This window comes from Mustela putorius, unplaced genomic scaffold (genome assembly GCF_011764305.1).
Source record: "Mustela putorius furo isolate JIRA1106 unplaced genomic scaffold, ASM1176430v1.1 tig00003853_pilon_pilon_pilon, whole genome shotgun sequence".
NCBI classification, from domain to species: domain Eukaryota; kingdom Metazoa; phylum Chordata; class Mammalia; order Carnivora; family Mustelidae; genus Mustela; species Mustela putorius.
The window spans coordinates 79,971,191-79,982,303 of record NW_025422005.1 but is presented as its reverse complement, the minus strand read 5'-3'; the positions used below and the strand labels follow the sequence as shown (position 1 = coordinate 79,982,303).

The 11,113-nt window shown below is 45.5% G+C and overlaps 1 pseudogene; it reads left to right on the top strand.

The window, feature by feature from the left end:
- Nucleotides 1-7,226: 7,226 nt before the first annotated feature.
- Nucleotides 7,227-7,346, top strand: LOC123387473 (annotated as a pseudogene).
- The last annotated feature ends 3,767 nt before the right edge of the window (nucleotides 7,347-11,113 follow it).

Sequence of the window (11,113 nt, the reverse complement as noted above, 5' to 3'; positions counted from 1 at the left end):
TACACTTTCAGAAAATAAACCTTTGCCGGAGGCCTGACTCTTGGCAGATGAAATGATATGGACAGACATCTGCCTGCCCCAAGATGCACCTTGGGCTGCAGCTAAGTGCTGCCTGAGTGGACCATGGCAGGCAAGCAAGTGCCTTGTGTCACTCGATCTCCGTTCCACGACAGGACACAGCATCACTACGGTCAGCTATGCAAAGACCAGACCCCCTCTTCTCTAATGTTCCCTCACACCCTGTCTTCCTGCCGTGTAATGGAAAAGGGGCTAGATGCAGGTTTAGGAGGTGGCCTACATTCATGTTCCAGCCTGGCCACTCAGGCTGGAACAGCTTGGCTGTGTGACCTTAGTTGACTCCCTCAACCTCTCTGGGCCTCACTCCTAAAGGCCCTACACCTATAGATTTATGGATGGCAACATCTATAAAATGAAGAGCGTAGGACCAGGCAGCTTGTGAGGCCAGTTCTGGCATCCTCTGAGATGTGGGAGAGGTGGCTTCAAGGAAGCAGCGCAGGGCCGGTGGGTGCTGGTGCCTGGGTGCCCTCAGAGACCATGTCCACTTTCCTTTTTTGCCACTCCCAGGATGTACACACAAAGGCATGTCACGGAGTCTCGCCTCTGGGGATAGATGGCTAATATTCATTTGAATCACTAAATAAATTAGTATTTGCTGAAGACCTTCTGCAGAACAATGGGCAAAGGGGTCATGTTGTGAGGGGTAAAGCTGGACACAGTAAGAGCCTTGCCCTCAAGAAGGTCAGGTCCAAATGCCAGCTCCATTTGCAGTAGACTGTGGGGCCCTCAGCATACTACGACCTCTCTAAGTACATTTCCTAGTCTGGAAAACAATGAAGATGAAGCCCGTTTTGCTTATTATAAGAATTAGAGAGGATATGTCGAAGGCACATTAGACTGTTTCTACATTGGACTGTTAAGAAATAGATATTTTGTGGTAAGCTCCGAGCACAGTGCCTAGCAGCTGGTGGGTCTGAAATGAATGGGAATTACTGTAGTTACTATTAATACACTGTCATCATCATTTCCAGTTTGGGCAGCATTAATTAACGCTTCTTGGAAGAGAGGAGACTGGCGAGGGCCCTGAAGGAGAAACGGGGCTCAGCAGATGACAGGTGAGTTGCAGTCCGAGAGATGGCATTCCCTCCTTGACGCCCAGCTCTGCGCAGCATGTCTCATGTCCATCATTCATTCTTAAGAACTCTTAGACCCACCCTCCTACAGGGATTTCTAACAGGAAATACAACGTCAGCAGATTTTTCTTTTTGTCAAGTTAAAATCAAGTTCAGTCTAGGTGCATTGCTTTAGGCATTAACCCTGTGTGAGCAGCTATCTCCTGCTCTTTGAAAGAGGCAAACCCTGATCTCTTTGATTCCATCCAAGAGGTGGCTTTGTTATCCACAGTTCAATCTGGGGGCTTCTGAGGCTCTGCCTTTAAATGGGGTTGATGGAGGCTAGGTCCACTCCACTGCCGCCAGAGGAATGCAAGAAATCCCTTAGATCTCTAAAGAATCTGGATTAACACAGCTTCTGGGTGGGCCAGGAGACCTGCTATAAATTCTAGCATCTTAACCCAAAGGCTTTCAAATTCTTGCTTCTTAAAGCCATTCCTTCAATTAACTCCATATACATCACCACAATTTTTTGCTTCATTCCCGTGCTTCTATTTTTCTCTGAAACTATATGATTAAAATATAACAATAGTTTGTTAGTGTTAGTCAAATAAATTTGTAATTGTAGGAAGAGTTTACTCTTCTTTGGCCTCACCTCTCCTCTCCTCTTACTTTTTTTTCCCCACAAAAGGTTATTTTCTCAAGTGCCTATTCTTCTTTCTGTAGTGATATTCATCATCATAACTGCAACGTATTGAGTAATAAATACATTCCAGAAACGGGCCAAATTCTTCACTTTATTTCATGTTATCATCTCAATGACCCCCCGCTGTCCTAGTTCCCTATGATATTATGACTGTTGCTATTTTATACCTGAGAATGGTAGGATAAGAGAGGTTAAGTAACTTTCCCAAGGTCACACAGCCAGGAGAATGAATCTACGGCTTGAATCCAGAATGCCAATGACTGTACTTTTCTTGATCATTCCACTACATTCTCCAAGTTTCTAGAGACCATCAAGAATCCTCTACAGTGCTTTTGGTGGTCCAAATGATTATATTCCCGATGGCAGAGTGGTCACTCATTCTAGATAAATTATTATATCTGAGGAAAGCAGTTACTAGACACCTTAACACAGCTGCGTTTTCATCTGGATGTACCTGAAAGTGGAACAGACAGCCATGTGGCCTTGCAAACATTGTGGAAAACACAACTTAACACTCTTGGGATAGCAGACCTGGACTGGGACATCCCTTGTATGCCCCCACTGAAGCCAGGTTCTGTTATCCTTCTAAAAAAACCCTTCAAATGTTTTTTGTTTTTTGTTTTTTTCCTCAGTAATACAATAGCCTAGCTAATGACAGTTTCGCCATTAGGGGCCCCAGACAGCGGGATCACCAGGAAATAAAACAGCACAACTGGGAACAGGCAGAGTGGGACTAGTACAAAGTGCATGCATCAGCCAAGGTCATCACCTCACCACAACTGCCCCCAAAGAAGGGTTCTGCAAGCCGCCTGATGCTCCAGGGAAGGGCTACCTCTCTATATTTTTCTGGCTCCATACAACTTCCTAGGCTTCTGCCTTTCTGGAAATTTTCTTCTCATGGAATAACTCCAAAGTCTTAATTCTAATTACCAGGTCCACATATTTGTATGTAATTAGTAAGAAAGTCAGATGGACGGTGGTCAGAATGGGACCCCAAGATACCTATTACTTCTGCTTAACAATCAAAGAGATATAAGGAACATGTCCACGGCAGAAATGGATGGTGGTCTAAGTGTGGGTTAGGCACATAGGTCTCTTGTGTTAAATTAATTAAATGAGCAGCCTTTAGACTGAGGTGGCTTTAGTGTCATGGCAGCCCACGCAGAGAAACCAAAACCCAAGCCTGTAAGTACCTCATGATTATGAAACCAAACCTTAAGGACAACCAACCACCAACAGCCAACTGGGTTTGAAGCGATGGCCAACCAAGTAATTTCCTTTCTTTGCTCCTGCACTTTTTCTAAGTATAGGTCCGTCCAAACACACAACCTTAACTCCTGTCCTCCAAGTACTCTTGACAACTTCTGGTTTGGTCCTGCCCCCCTGCAATAAATTTTGGTTGAAATAAACTTTTAAAAATTTTAACTATGTCTCAGTTTATCTTTTAACACGTAACCCTCTGAGTTTCCCAGAGCTAACATCTTCAGATTCAAAGAGGCAATCCGCTAGCAGTTATCAGCTAAGGAAGGGGGGCAGTACCTCTTGGAGGGCCCTTGGGAATGTGGATGGAGATATGGCTGTCACAGTGACTGGGGGGTGTTGCAAACATTTAATGAAGGGGTCAGGGATGCTAAACATCCTGCAATGAAGGGACAGCTCTGCGCTATGAAGAACGTTGCCTCTCAAATGTCAGAGGCACTCCTATGTAGGTCCCAGCTCTGGATCTGGCCTGGAACTCTGCACGGCCAATCTGAGCTTTATCTTCAGAGGACTTTGTTGAAAAAGGACGGATGTCATCATCAGCCTCATCCTCAATAAATGTATACAGAGAACCCATGACCCGGAGGGCAGGGTGCTTACCTAAGGGAAAGTAGGGAAATGATTTAAAAATCAAGTGGGCTCAAAATGGAACTATCAGTCTGCTACAATTGTCCAGGAAGCTTGCATTTTATTTAGGAATGTAATATGACACCGCCAGCTCCCCCACCCCGCCCCGCCATTTCTTTTCTCTCTCTCCTTCTAGATAAATGAGGGTTGGCTCCTTGAAGCCAGGAAAAACAAAATCCCTACATACACATTTCCAGTAGCAATTTCAGTCACTGTACTCTCTTCTCATGTGATGTACTTCCGAGCCCACAGACTTCTCAAAGTAATTAATAAAAGACCCTTGATTTACACAAAAAGTTGACCAGGCTCTGCTCTGCCATATGACTTCAGTCTTATCGTTTGAGTGGACATTTTGTTCTGTTTTTATTCCAAGTTTTGTCCATACAAAATTACACATAAAAATTAGGTAGTTCTCTAACGTTGCGAAATTATTTTCAAAATGGAAACTATTTATTATGGTCAAAATTGCTGAGGGCATTTTGCCCTAAATACATTTACTTCAACTGACAAAGGAACTGAGTTATGCATGAATAATACGTTTTACGACTTAAACGAGAATCTGCATTTTCTGAAAATCAATATATATACTTGAAGACACATTCTATGTTCTAAAGTAAACTTTTCTGCATGAGTTTTCCCTCAAATGACCTTGGTGCTAACTCATCGTCTTCTCCAGGGATCAGTGCTAGCATCCGGCACTTGGTTCCTTACATATGCTTCTGACCTTTTTCACCTCCATGTGTGACACCTATAGCTGCATTTTCAGTTCTCATCTCTCACCAAATACCGAGTGTCACGTCTGATATCGGCTAATGTGCCTTTTGCATGGAAGTTCTATTTCCTTTCTAACAGACAATGTTCCTAAACCACTTCTCCCCGCTACCTCCCCAATTCTGTCAGTTCTCTGGGCTCTTTCGTACTCTTTCCAATGAGGGAGAGATTGAGGAGAAAGAAGGGAAGAGGGAGAGTGGATTTAAGTGCAATTTTTAGCCCATAACACCTTATACTGTTATTATGCACCCACTCCACCACCACACCCTGCTGCCCCATAACAAAACAGGAAATCTCTGGGGCTAGATGCTTCTTTTGTCCCTGGGATTCACAATTAACAAGCAGCCCATGATGTTGACAATGATGAAGACAGTGACTTCAATCAAATTTCCTTTGATGATGGGGAGCAATAACTTGAACAATACATAACAAAATGATTAAAAACCCCTTTCAAAGTAGACTAGGCAAAAGCAAATTTATTAGCGCAATAAACTGAAAAGTCCAGGCTTCTGGGATATAGAGCACTAGTGGACCTGAGTATCCAACCTTGTCATCAAGGACCTTCTTCAGCTCTACTTTCCCGATAACAGTTCCATTCTCAGACCAGCTGTCCTCAAAGCAGGCAAAGACAATAACAGCATCTACAGCTTTGCACGACCACCACAAAGAGAGTGCCTCTTCCCCACTGCTCCTTCTGAAGTTCCAGAGCTGACTCCCATTTGCTCTGATTGGCCCAGTGTGGTCATCTGATGTGCCCACCCCCAAACCAAACAGAAATGATGTGTCCTTGTTGGCTAGGTTTGGGTCTAGACCCCTCACCCCGTCCCAAGCCAGTGTGTGGGGTCAGCTTCAGACAAAACCCTTGGACTTGGGTAGAGGAAGTAATCCCCTAAGGAGTGGAGGGTGTCAGAAAAAAACAGGTGGATACTGGGCTGACCAAAACAACAGGTGTTTACCACAATCCCTAACAGAGATACCCAACCACAGGGTTGTGGTAAGAATTAAATCATAAGGGGTGCCTGAGTGGCTCAGAGATTAAGCCTCTGCCTTCAGCTCAGGTCATAATCTCAGGGTCCTGGGAGAGTGCCCTGCATCAGGCTCTCTGCTCAGCAGGGAGCCTGCTTCCTCCTCTCTGCCTGCCTCTCTGCCTACTGTGATCTCTCTCTCTGTCAAATAAAAATAAAATCTTAAAAAAAAAAAAAAAGAACTAAATCATAAGGATTCAAGAAGTTTGTAAATCATAAACCGATTACATCTAAAAAAATTTTTTTTTATCGTTAAGTAGATAATTCTGCTTTTCCACACACAGAAATAGAGATAGGTTGCATTTACACTAAAAAGAAAGGCAAAGGCATACTGAGTTTTGTGGACAGAGTCTGGGGTGGTGGCAAGGATCTTGGCCATGCAGATGCGGACTCCCATCTTGACTACACCTTCCACTGCCATGTGAACTTGTCCATGGCACTTAGCCTCTCTGAGCCCTACTTACTTCAACTGTGAAATGAGATCCATCACACTTTTTAAAACCCCATTCCTGTGAGGGTTAAAATGTATGCAAAACACACGTGGTGGCTGGCATAGCACAGACAGACATTCAAAACTAGAAACATTTACCTCTTCCCTCTCCCCTGCCTCCAGGACTCATTGTGTTGCTTTATTGTTATTGAAATTTCAGTAACATAAGACATCTTAATGTTGAAATGTGGAACCTAGAAAATCTTTTGTTGTTGTTGTTGTTGTTGTTGTTGTTTTTGGTAGACAGAAATAAATCAAGTTAGTCTTTTTTTTTTTTTTTTGCTATTTAGACATTTTCTAAATATCCCAGTTGATGGGGGAGGGGACCCGGAAATGTAACCAAAACTGTTTTCTTAAATATCCATTAGCCTGGGCCATGAACTTTGGTTATCACATTCTTAACACACCAACTCACACCATGCACAGGCCAGAGAAATGCTGTGGTGTTATAAAATGACCTTCCCAAGGTGTAGAAGTGCAGCTTGTAAGGCAACCTATGAGTCAGCAAGGGGAGTGAAGTGTGAGTAGGTAGACCATCACCGATAAGGAAGAAGTGACTAAGTGATGTAAGGCTTTGTGGGCTTATTTTCGGTGGGTACTTTGAGGGAAGTTGTTCAGGAGGAGAGGACAGAAGTCATTAAGATCATAGAATGGGGGCTTTCTTCCTGAACGAAGTCAGCAGTTACTCCAGCAAAAACCCACACTAACTCCTCTCTTAAAACCCCTTCCTTCCACCATTCCTCTTTGCTCTGAGAATCAGTCTCCCGAGACACACCAACTGGCTTTACTTGGTCCTGCCGCCTCCTTGCTTTCCTTCCCTGAAGTACATCCAGAAATGCCAGGGCTCAGGAAAAGATTCTCTCCCTCCTCTGTCCTCCCAGAATTGCAGAACTATAAGGACCCATCCTAGGAGGTCATGAGATTCTTCCAGGCATTTCCCAGGAAGATTCTGGCCCATCCTTCTTACAGAAGCAGGGACAAGAGGAATTCCAGGGACAAGAGGAATACTGCGCGCAGTAGAAACAGTTTCCGCGCTGGGTGGGTCGCCGGCTGCCTGGCGTTGGCACCCCCTGCAGCCTGACCACCTTCTTGCTCCCCTTGCCTCCCGCTGGCTCCGCCTCACCTTCGCCTCCAGAACTTTAGACGCTAATGAGTACAGTTTCCCCAGCCTGGAGGGGAAAGGGCTGATACTGTAGGTTTTATTAATTAGCTTCTGGAAGACTATACTTTCAGGGATCATTTCTATAGTTTGTTAATTAGCTTCTGGGCAGTTAACCCAATTCAGCTGACAATTATGAAGAAACTAGAGGGAGGGCTTGTACCTCACTCTGCTGAGTCACATTGTCCCATGGAGGACGGAGAGTAGGTCACCCAGCTGTAGGACACTGGCTTTGTGAGGCTTTTTGTGGCCTTGGTGGAAGGTTCAGCCCACCAGTGCTGACTCTGCACTCTTAGGAAATCCATAGGCTCCTTTTCTTAGTCTCAGGGAGGGGCCAAGAAGAGGAGCTGGTGCAGGGGTTCTACAAGAGAAAGGAATCCTCATCAAACTCCCATCCAAGCAGCCCAAGGAGCCTCACAATCATGGACAGACCTTCCTCTTCTGCAGCTGAGTCCCTGGTCTCCTCGTCTGTCTGGCAGCCGTAGTTCACATACAGGCCACAAGCTCCAATGGTAAAAGCAGCTGACAGGCTTCCAGAACTCACCAGCTTGTGCCACCTACACCCTGGGACTGCCTGTGTTTCCTCCGCAAGGAACACAGGTGGGCCTTCGCCTCCCTGGCTAACTAGACTGGGAGCTCCTGGAAGGCTGTAGCCTCACCCAGGTCCTGTCTCCTCCCCAGCTCTCAGCAACCTGCTTAGTGCAAGGCTTCGTGACAACTCACTGATTATTTTCCAAACACCCACTTGGCCAATTCTAAGTAAATCTTTAACTTTCAAGGAGAGCCTGGGCAAATGACGTATCAAAATCACTAGAATTGTCCTGACCCAGCAGATATGGACATGAAGTTGGTTGGCTCAGTCCTGCCATAGCTGGAACTCTCACCTGGCCCTGCACACTTCCAGGTGAACAGCCTGGCTGGCTGGAGAATGGGGGCTGAGGGAGGAGAGAGGGGAAGCAAGAGGAAGAGAGGGATTAGGAAAGGGACCAAAAAGAGGAAGCAGAGAGGGAGCCAGGTGAGCAGGAAGGGGCTAGAAAAGGAGACACACAGAGAAAGAGGGAGAGAGAGAGCAGATCAGGAAGAGCCCAGGGAGGTTGGCAGAAAGCTCATGTGGGCTGGGTGTCCCTGTGCCATAATTTATTCTAAATACTGAATGCCTACTGTGTGCCAGGAACTGGTCTATGCCTTTGGGGAAACAGTGGTAAATGGTAAAGAAGACAAGCACTTTCCTCGAGGAGTTTATAGTCTCACAGATGACTGATGACAAGTTAATATATTATAAAAGTTGTTAAAGAAAAATAGAGCAGATAATGTTCTACTCTCAAGTAGAAGTGAGCTTCAGTTCAACACTACAGTATTCAAGTGAAGACCAAATGTACAGACAGTTAAAGAGATGTTTTCATTCGGGAGATTGCAATACGGAAAATAATGGTGGCAAAGGAAAGTTAAAAAAAAAAAAAAAGGAAGGGAAGGGGTTCTGGGGTTTTAATCAGGCTGATAAACAAGGGCTTTGTCTTTAATTCTTATAGGAGCCTTGAAGAAGGATGCAAATGGGTCTTATCTTAAAATACTGGAGGGCGGGGGTGGTCCTTTGAGGCTTAGCCTTGGAAGAGCAAAGAATGGGGGATTTGGGGAAACAAGGTATAGGGGATTTCTTAAATATTGCTGTTTTCCAGGAGCACTGTTTTTCAGGTCAGTTTCAACCCTCCCACGGACACCGTGCCATCTCTGTATTCTAAAAACCAAATGTGATTGCTTCTCACCACACCTCAGCTCGGGAGTTCCTGCAGGCAGCCCTCCGCAATCTGGTTCCTACCTGTACCAGTTAGCTGACTGGGACCTAGCATGAATGTGCCCTGACTTGGGAAAAGCCCAGGGAAGGGCACATTTGAGAGGATCTTCTGGGTCAGCCCACCCATCATCATGTCTACACACCTTCTGTCATAGGGTCACACTTAACTGTGAGTGGGACTGTGAGCCCAGGAAGAGGGAGAAAATGGATGTCTGGGTCACTGCCAGATGGCATGGTCACACGTGCTTTTCATGCTGTTCCCTTTCTCTTTGGGAACACCCCCTCCCTGGCCCTTCTCTAATTGTATGGCTCCGTGTACCTTTCTGGAGACCTTGAGGCATGCTTGCCTTTAGGAATTTTTTCCAGGGCACCAGTGTGGGTCAGGTACCCCCTGAATGCACCTGAAGACCTGTTACAAAACTAATAATCACACTGTTCTCCAACTGTTTCTTTTCTTGTCCATCTGCCACACTAGATCTTGGGGGTCCCTGATGTTAGGGACTCTGCCTCTGGCTCTCCATCCTAGATGACCAGCACTGCCTGCTGTTGGGTGGGCAGTTGATAATGTTTGTCAGATAAATGGACTCTGGCTCACTGCTGAACTGCCAGGATCTCTATGAGTGATAATTTCAACCAGTAATAGTCATCTGATAAGAGGTTTCACTTGAGATCTGGGTCTGGATCAGTTCTTACACTAGGGCCCCCAAGAAAATACTAAGTATTAGTACTAGAAATGCAAAGAGAGTTAGATGCCTGATTTTGAGTTCAGGACTAGCCTCAGCTCCTTGGCAGGAGAGCACAGAGGGCAACAAACTCCCACTGAATAAACTGGTCTAAGACAGCAGCCAGTTCAGAAGGAAGGTAAGGGGCTGTATGGCTGTGTTTGCAGAGTCTTGGGTAAGTCAAGTAAACAGTAACATAGTAACACATTAGGGCACAGTTTCTATCATTGCTGCTCTGCTCCTAGCCAGGTTGAGTCAGGACCAAACACAGTTAAACCTTACTAACGCAGGAGAGAAAGGCTGAGTCATTTTCATGATGACTGGCTCATGGCAGGAATCATTATTGAGACTGAGAATGGGAAAATGGCACCTCTTTTTATGTTGAGTTATTAGCTGGGGCTCCATTTTTATAGCTTTTGAAGAAGGAACTATATAGCTCACACATCCAAGAACAAATAAAGTGGGAGATTACCTCATGCATGAGTAACCAGATAGCAAAGCGACTAAAACCTATGGGCTGAGGGAGCAGAGCAGCTACCCAGAGCTACCCACACTTCTTGCCCATGGAACACCCTGGAGGAGTTAGCGTCTTCATTCTTGGGCCTGCTGAGTGCCCCGACACCTCCAATTTTAGCAATTCATGAGGGCCAAGTGGGTGAGAAAAAGGAACTGTAACGGCCTATTTAGCCAGAGCGATTCCATCTCAGTTGAACAGTGATTTTGTTATTTATGCAGTAAAACTTAAACTGATCCTGCCTCCCCGCCAGGGGAACTTACTTAAAAGCAAGCCCGGGAAACCAGTAAAATATGGTCAACCAGTCCCTGATAACAGAGCCCAGAATACAAGGACAAGTGAGGCCAGGTAGAGACATCCAATCAGTAAAGCGCACATACTATCTCCCTAACTACCAAAGAATGTGGGTCCCCCTGCCTTTTGGGTGCCACTTCTGACCAAGGTGACAGGCTAGTTCAAATAACTACTACGGGGTGAACTGTAATTCAATTGGCCACCCGCGTGTGACCTAGCATGACTGTGCAGCTTTCTCTGTGTGTTACAATTTCACTGGCCACCTGTGTGTGGCCAGGCTCAACCACATGGCCTTTGCTCTATAAAAGTTAGTCCGTGAGGCTGGGAGGGGTCCTCTCTCCATAAGAGACGGCCCCAACCAGTCGGTTTGATTCTTGGTGCTGGCACGAGATAAAGCTTTGCTTGACCTTCGCTTTGTATCAGTCTCGCTCCTTTGATCATGGACCCTAACAGAATAGGACCTAAACAAATTTCTTAACTTTAAACGGTTGACTTGCGTTCTAGGATTGGTGAAATCAATGAAATCAAGATGAATCATGCCTTTGAACCATATGCTTTTCTATATGTTCTGGTGCTTCTTTTCCTGGTTGGGCTGGTTCTTATTTGAGTCCTTTGGAGCCCTA